This window comes from Schistocerca americana, chromosome 2, assembly GCF_021461395.2.
Source record: "Schistocerca americana isolate TAMUIC-IGC-003095 chromosome 2, iqSchAmer2.1, whole genome shotgun sequence".
NCBI lineage: Eukaryota > Metazoa > Arthropoda > Insecta > Orthoptera > Acrididae > Schistocerca > Schistocerca americana.
Window position 1 is genome coordinate 905,840,984 of NC_060120.1, and position 9,278 is coordinate 905,850,261.

The following is a 9,278-nucleotide window of genomic DNA, read 5'->3' on the forward strand; positions in this document are numbered from 1 at the left end:
GTTGTGCTTCGATGTTTGCGGAAACCTGATTGGTATTCGTCTAGTGGGTTGTTAGTAGTTAGGTAGTTGGTGAGCTGGTCATGGACTACGTATTCTAAGGCTTTTGATAGTGCAGGAAGAATGCAGATGGGGCGGTAGTCAGAGGGTGCTGTGGCAATATCCTTTTTAGGCAGTGGCTTAATTTGTCCTAGTTTCCAGGCCTCAGGGAAAAAACTTGTGATGAAGGAATCGTTGAAAATGTCTGTTATACGCTACGGTCGCAGGTTCGAATCCTTCCTCGGGCATAGATGTCTGTGTTGTACTTAGGTTAGTTAGGTTTAAGTAGTTCTAAGTTCTAGGGGACTTATGATCTCAGCAGTTGAGTCCCACAGTGCTCAGAGCCATTTGAACCATTTTGTCTGTTATAGAGGGCAGTAGTGGATCAATAATAAGTTTTACCATCTGGATAGTGATGCCATCATGTCCAGTAGATGCTGATCTAATCCGCATGGTGGCTTTCTTGATAGTATTGCAAGTGACGTGTTGTAGATAGAATTTTTCTTTTCTTCAGTCGTTCATCCCCATGAAGTAATCAATGATTCTCTGTTTTTCTTGTGGTTCAATTGTTGTTGTAGGTAATGTGAAGAATCGGTTTAGTTCTGTAGCTGGGACCATGGGATTTTCTGCAACTTTTATTTTGCCTAAACCGAGACTACGAAGATTTTTCCACAGGATAGCTGGTCTACATCTATTGTCAGTTAACGTACGGGCATGCCTGATCCTAGCGTTTCTCACCGCTTGACTGACTATGTTTCGTTTCTGCTTGTATACAGTATGATTTTCAGGTGTAGCGTATATCTTGTATGCCCGATGTGCAGCGTCTCTGAGATTCATGAGCTGTTTTAGTTCATCAGTCAGCTAGGGTGCAGGTTTCCGTTTCACTTCTCTGGTCTTTCTTGGAGAGCATTTCTCATATAGTTGAGTAATCTTGTTATTGAAATCCTGAAGTTTTTCGTTTATGTCCATGAGGGGAATAGAGGTCATCCCCCAAACTATTTCTTGTGCCTCAGTTTCGAGTTCAGGTAAATTTCTGCGTTTAAGTATCGGTATATAGATTGTTTTTGTTTCTTTCTAGGACATTCTAGCGAATACGTCATGAAAATAATGTCATGGGCAGACATGCCAGGCGCAGATGTTTGAGAGGTGCGGATTATTCTGAGATTTCATTGCGAATATATCTGTGAAAGTGCGACTGGTACGTGTGATGAGTAGGTGCCAGCTGAAGTAGCGTTATATTTGGGGAAGAAAGCATCCTCTTAAATCTCCCACTGGAAGGACTATTGCGCAGAAAACTAACGGTAGTGTCACCTGCTGTAAAATCATTTTCGTATGACGATTCGAGACTTGAGAGGGCAGTTTCGAAGCAGGCGAACCCACCTACTTTAGGAGGTTTGTAAAGGACACTTATTGAGCACTTTCTGTTAATGGATTTGACCTCTATGAACGTATATTCCTCTTGTTTATCTACATTATTGTCGGATGTATGTAGCACAGTAGGTGATAAATCAGAGCGTATGTACGCCCATACTCCACCCCCTCGTCAGTTGCATATGTTGTGCCTGAGAAAGGTACAGCCGTCTAGGTTTACAGAAGTTGTGGGAATACTTGGTTTGAGCCAAGTGTCTGACAAAAGTATTACGTGTATATCAGTAGTTTGAAATATATATTTGAACTCGTCGAAGTGAGCTGGCAGATATTGGACATTTGCACGTGTAGTATTCAGCTTGGTGCGTTCTGGTGTTGATTGCCCATGGGGGCTGCCGATGGTTGCGGGTCGTGGTTAGCGCCGGGTATGACATGAGGAAAGCGGAAGGCGTGAGGAGGAGGGGGGGGATTGTTCTCCTGGTTCAGACATGCCTGAGCTGTAGTCAGATTTATTACCATAGTCCTCCAAAGCATCAATGCTTTCTAAGATTCTCACTCACCTCACCAAATCTCCTTAGTTGTACAATCTGTATTCGACCTCAATGTAACTACCACTTACTCCTCAAGCCCATTGTGTCTCTGAACCTTCCTTTTTGTGAAATCTTTCCGTTTATCTATTGTGCTTTACTAATATTGATTGGAGTGACAGCTGGGCAATATTTCCAAGTGTCACGTATAGCTCAGCATGTTACACCATCCTATGTCTCAAAACACTCCACCCTTTCTGTTTCAATCGCCTTCCTTCCCAGATCATGAACTCCCCCTCCTTCCATCTATCTCTGTGGAACAAACCCATATTGGATCTATTGGCCTGGTCATGGGTAAGGTGTAGCCTTTCTCCATTGTGGCACTAGGAAGGTTCAAAAATGGCTCTGAGCACTATGGGACTCAACTGCTGAGGTCATTAGTCCCCTAGAACTTAGAACTAGTTAAACATAACTAACCTAAGGACATCACAAACATCCATGCCCGAGGCAGGATTCGAACCTGCGACCGTCACTATGAAGGGGAGGATTGTGGTTGCACTGCCGTTGCCATCTTTCACCACCGGGAAAGGCCCGCAGTACTCATTTGATAGCAGGCTGAGTGGCACTGATGTCGTCCTGGAGCGAATGGACCAAAGAAACGTCCCTGTCCTATCTGGGATTGAACGCACGACCTGCAGTGTCCGATTCCAGTGTTCTACTTACTAGACAAGTACGGCCACCATACCATAACTTACCCTAAATATCCCATTCCAAATGAGCACTCCAAACCACCATTTCCTTGCCCAGATGGCATCTCAGACACGTCGTAACATCTTCAGCCCACCTATTTCACATTCTTTTCCATGTAAGATCCTATCCTATACACACAATTACCACAAGCCCCAATTGTGTTATCTTCATAATAAAAAGGATGTACTACACTTCAGTCTCATTGTGTCATAAGCATCAAAACATACACTTCTTGACAATTGCTGAGGAACAGAGACATTGATGGACATGTAGAAAGAGAGACAATGATGTATGATATGAAATACAGTACATACGTAGTAGAGGTGGTGTGGTACATTTCTAACGAAAAATGGTACAGATCTCAGCACTTGGGAAACAGGATAATGGACATAAATAATGTTCATGTATGACTCAGGCCAGACTTGCAACATAAAGATCGATATCGGACTATGAGTAAGGAATATACCCACCTCTGGCACTGATGCCCATTTTCTGTCTGTTATTCATGCTGGCTGTCAAAGTCCTTGAGGATTATCCCACTCCTGTCTCAGGGCGGTTTTCAGTTCTTGTACGCTTCGGAGATGGGAGTTATCCCACTCCTGTCTCAGGGCGGTTTTCAGTTCTTGTACGCTTCGGAGATGGGGGTTATCCCACTCCTGTCTCAGGGCGGTTTTCAGTTCTTGTACGCTTCGGAGATGGGGGTTATCCCACGCCTGTCTCAGGGCGGTTTTCAGTTCTTGTACGCTTCGGAGATGGGGGTTATCCCACTCCTGTCTCAGGGCGGTTTTCAGTTCTTGTACGCTTCGGAGATGGGGGTTATCCCACTCCTGTCTCAGGGCGGTTTTCAGTTCTTGTACGCTTCGGAGATGGGGGTTATCCCACTCCTGTCTCAGGGCGGTTTTCAGTTCTTGTACGCTTCGGAGATGGGGGTTATCCCACTCCTGTCTCAGGGCGGTTTTCAGTTCTTGTACGCTTCGGAGATGGGGGTTATCCCACTCCTGTCTCAGGGCGGTTTTCAGTTCTTGTACGCTTCGGAGATGGGGGTTATCCCACTCCTGTCTCAGGGCGATTTTCAGTTCTTGTACGGTTCGGAGATGGGGTGGTCGCTGAGAAAAACGTCTTCCGAAAGCATGCCAGACATGCCCTCTAAGGTTTACGTCTATGGTGTACGCAGGCCATTACATAGGTCGATATCTTCACTTTCTATTGTGTTCGAGACCTTAGCGCTCCTGTGTGGGTGGGCATTGTCGTTCATAAACAGAAAGTCGGAACCTGCCGCACCCCGAAACAGAGGCACATGGTCCAGAATAATCTCCCTGCAACACCGCTCTTCTACAACAGTACTTCGGCAAAGATTTCCAGCAGTGTATATGGCCATTGTACATACGAGGTCTGTTCAAAAAATTCAGGAACTTTGTCCACAAAATTTTTCTGCGCTCATTTTTTTATTAATGTGCATGGTCTTCTTCGAAACACTCTCCTCCACAATCGATACTCCACTCAAAACGCCATTTACACTTTTGGAAGCAGTCTTGGTACGACTCTTGCTGTATCGTGACTGCGAATTTTCTTTTACTTGGTCCTTTCAACGGGGTTTTAAACTTTGAAAACAAAAAAGAAAGTCAGGGGCCAGGTCTGGAGAGTATGGAGAATAATACAGCAGAATGATTTGGCTTTTTGTCAATAGTCACGCACCAACAGGGATGAATGTGCGGGTGAGTTATCGCGATGAAAGAGCCATGAATCCGGCCGGTGTGGCTGAGCGGTTCTAGGTGCTTCAGTCTGGAACCGCAGGACCGCTACGGTCGCAGGTTCGAATCCTGCCTCGGGAATGGATGTGTGTGATGGCCTTAGTTAGGCATAAGTAGTTCTAAGTTCTAGGGGACTGATGACCTCAGATGTTAAGTCCCATGGTGCTCAGAGCCATTTGAACCATTTTTTTATTTTTTATTTTTTTTTATTTTTTCATTTTTTGTTTTTTTTCTAGAGCCGTGAATTGTCTCGCCACATTTCAGGCCGTTGCCATCTCATATTGTCTCGCAGGCGTCGCAATACTTCCCGATAGTACCATCGATTAATAGTTTGTCCCTGTGGCATGAGTTCAAGATGAACTAACCCTTCCAAGAAAACCATCAGCGTGACGTTGACATTTGACCTGTCCTGACGAGCTCGTTTTGGTCTTGGAGAAACTTTCCCGACCCATTGTGAGGATTGAATCTTAGTCTCAGTATCATAACCATAGACCCACATCTCATCGTCAGTTATGATTTTCTTAAGGATCATTTAGTTTTCATTTGCTTGATCCAAAAGCTCTTCACAGATTGCGAGGCGAAAGTCTTTCTGGTCTTGACTTGTGGTCTGTGGGACAACTTGGCGGCAACACGACGCATTTCAAGATGCTGTTTCAGGATTTCATGACATGATCGAACTGAAATGTTACATTCTTCTACAATCTCTCGGACAGTCAGTCTTCGATTGGCATGCACAATTTCGTTGACGTTCCTCACGTGAGCGTCTTCGGTAGACGTCGAAGGGGGAATGAGAATCATCTTTAACTTCCATCCGGAAATTTTTAAACTTTGTGAAACATTCGTAACACCTAGTATGGCTTAAGCACTCATCACCGTAGGCTTCCTAAATCATTTAGTGTGTCTCTATAGAGGTTTTATTGAGTTTCACGTAAAATTTAATTCAGACGCGTTGCTTCTCTAACTCTGCCATCTCGAAATTCGCGAAATATGCGACACAACGTTCTACTCAATACATCACTGAACAATAACTAACAGATATGCAACAATGAAACTTCCTTCAGTTACAAATTAAAATTAGGCATATGCAGTGATGCCAACCGCATTTCGCTCGAAGACACAATTGACGCGAAATTACGAATGCTCCCGAATATTTTGAACAGACCATGCAATGCCTAGGCCATTTCAGTGACGTTCAAGAACATTTTTTGGTGTGTTACATGTTCCCCTCTCTCTCTCCACAGTAATTGGTGGGCAGAATCACTTGCCACCGTGAAGCTGGATTCGTCGGAGAACATAACTGCGGACCACTGCGTTGACCGCAGCCAATATGCTGCTTACACCGACGATCTGTTTCTCGATAATGGCGTGGTTGCAACAGGAAGCATTTAATAGGCTTCCTAGCTTACAAACCAACCTGATGTAATCGCCACGAAACGGTTCTAGCAGAGACACGTGCGCTGGTAGCGGTTTGCATAGTCTGTTGCAGTGTGCCTAGGAGTGAGATACGTTTCTCTTTTCACTACTACTGCTACGTACCGGTCTTTTTGCGGTGTGGTGGACCGTCTACGACCACCAGTATGGGCCCCTCCCGCCGGAGGTTCAAGTCCTCCCTCGGACATGAGTGTGTGTGTTGTTCTTAGCATAAGTTAGTTTAAGTAGTGTGTAAGTCTAGGGGCCGATGGCCTTAGCAGTTTGGTCCCTTAGAAATTCACACACATTTGAACTACCAGTATGTTTTCTCATAGCAGTGGCCTTTTGTAATCACCACACGACACCTTAGAACGCACCCATTACTGTGGCCACAGTAGTGGCACTTTGACCTGCTTCGAACCGTCCAACTGCTCGTCCACGATCGTAAGCTCTCAAATGATGTCTTACAGAAACGTTGCCGTACCACACGGTTTGTCGCACCAATTGTTTCCACAATAATCTTCGTGGAATGCGGCACTGCATGAACTGTCGAATGCATACAGAGTGTTCGTGCACAGGCTTCGCTGTAGTCCACACGTTTTACATTTCCTTTTGCTCTCACTGATCAGATGTTCCGTGGCATTTTGCGGTTGTCCTACGGCGATTGTCAGTTCTTCTTTAGCAAGCGTTCGTTCTTCCTTAGCAATTGTTAAGCAGTGTGTGTTTAACGTATTAAATTTCACTACTGGCCACTAAAATTTCTACACCACGAAGATGACGTGCTACAGACGCGAAATTTAACCGACACGAAGAAGATGCTGTGATATCCAAATGATTAGCTTTGCAGAGCATTCACACAAGGTTGGCGCCTGTCGCGGCACCTACAACGTGCTGACATGGGGAAAATTTCCAACCGATTTCTAGTACACAAACAGCAGTTGGCCGGCGTTGCCTGGTGAAACGTTGTTGTGATGTCTCGTGTAAGGAGGCGAAATGCGTACCATCACGTTTCCGACTTTGATAAAGGTCGGATTGTAGCCAATCGCGATTGCGGTTTATCGTATCGCGACATTGCTGATCGCGTTGTTCGAGATTCAATGACTGTTAGCAGAATATGGAATCGGTGGGTTCAGTAGGGTAATACGGAACGCCGTACTGGATCCCAACGGCCTCGTATCACTAGCAGTCGAGATGACAGGCATCTTATCCGCATGGCTGTAACGGATCGCGCAGCCACGTCTCGATCCCTGAGTCAACAGATGGGGACGTTTGCAAGACAACAACCATCTCCACAAATAGTTCGACGACGTTTGCAGCAGCACGGGCTATCAGCTCGGAGACCATGGCTGCGGTTACCCTTGACGCAGCATCACAGATTGGAGCGCCTGCAATGGTGTACTCAACGACGAATCAAGGTGCACGACTGGCAAAACGTCATTTTTTCGGATGAATCCAGGTTCGGTTTACAGCATCATGATGGTCGCATCCGTGTTTGGCGGCATCGCGGTAAACGCACATTGGAAGCGTGTATTCGTCATCTCCATACTGGCGTATCACCCGGCGTGATGGTATGGGGTGCCATTGGTTACACGTCTCTGTTACCTCTTGTTCGCACTGACGGCACTTTCAACAGTGGACGTTACATTTCATATGTGTTACGACCCGTGGCTCTACTCTTCATTCGATCCCTGCGAAACCCTACATTTCAGCAGGATAATGCACGACCCCATGTTGCAGGTCCTGTACGGGCCTATCTGGATACAGAAAATGTTCGACTGATCTCTCGCCAATTGAAATCGTCTGGTCAATGGTGGCCGAGCAACTGGCTCGTCTCAATACACGAGTCACTACTCTTGATGAACTGTGGTATCGTGTTGAAGCTGCATGGGCAACTGCACCTGTACACGCCATCCAAGCTCTGTTTAACTCAATGCCCAGGCGTATCAAGGCCGTTATTACAGCCAGAGGTGGTTGTTCTGGGTACAGATTTCTAAGGATCTATGCATCCAAATTGCGTAAAAATGTAATCACATGTCAGTTCTAGTATAGTATATTTGTCCAATGAATACCCGTTTATCACCTACATTTCTTCTTGGTGTAGCAATTTTAGTGGCCAGTAGTGTATTTGACATTAATCTAGAAATTTTATATAATCGAGTGGATGAAGAGTGGGAACTGTGCCACTGCCAGACTGGCCCCGGTAAGGGAGTACAAATAACTGTGAAATAAAAGAATTGACGTATTCGATCTCTTTTTGTGTATCCCGTAACTGACAAGTATAACTTTAGAAGGGCATTGCGAACAAATGGTGATTTTTGAATAGTTTACATGCCACTTCAAGAGCGCGACGAGTCATAGAAAAGTGTTTTTTGTCGCGAGAGACATTCTTCCGGCTGAATATTCCGGAGCTGGAGAGCGCCCCGTTGGCAGACAAAGCCCTGGGACACGCACTCGGCTGTAGCAATTACCGGCGAATTCGGAATACCTGGTGGGCGGATTCCGGGCGCTCCATGAGGCTTCCCGGAATCGCGAGTGCTGACCGCGAGGCAGCGAACGGCGGTGGATGCCTCGCATAGTGGCTGCGGTCCCACGGCGGGCCCGGGCGGCGGCCGAAGCCATCCATCCCGCCCGTGTTCTACACGGCGGAGGAGCTGCAACCGGCAAATGCGCATTCCTCCGCCGCCGAGCTGAAAAATATACTGCGCCCTCGCCACGAGCGTGACGCAACATCTCGCCTACAGTGGGATTTGCACATCACTGAAATATACCATCTCCGAGGCACCGAACAAGGAACTAGGCGATGAGAGAAGAGGGAAACTGAAATTCCTGACTCTTGGCGACTGTTTAGTGTATACAGGATGGTCCATTGATCGTGATTGTGCCAAATATCTCACGAAATAAGCGTCAAACGAAAGAACTACAAAGAACTAAACTTGTCTAGCTTGAAGGGGGAAACCAGATGGCGCTATGGTTGGCCCGCTATACGGCGCTGCCATAGGTCAAACGAATATCAACTGCGTTTTCTTTAAATAGGAACACCCCTTTTTATTACGTATTCGTGTAGTACGTAAAGAAATATGAATGTTTTAGTTGGACTTTTTTCGCTTTGTGATAGATGGTGCTGTAATAGTCACAAACGTATGGCTCATAATTTTAGACGAACAGTTGGTAACAGGTAGGTTTTTTAAATCAAAATACAGAAGGTAGGTATCCAGAATGAGATTCGCAGGAGAGCTTCTGTAAAGTTTGGAAGGTAGGAGGCAAGGTACTAGCAGAAGTGAAGCTGTGAGGACGGGGCGTGAGTCGTGCTTGGGTAGCTCAGTTGGTGCCGGCACGGTAGCTCAGCGTGTTCGGTCAGAGGGTTAGCTGCCCTCTGTAATAAAAAAAAACTGAGTTAATCGATCAACAACGAACTTAAACGGATGTCTTACGACGT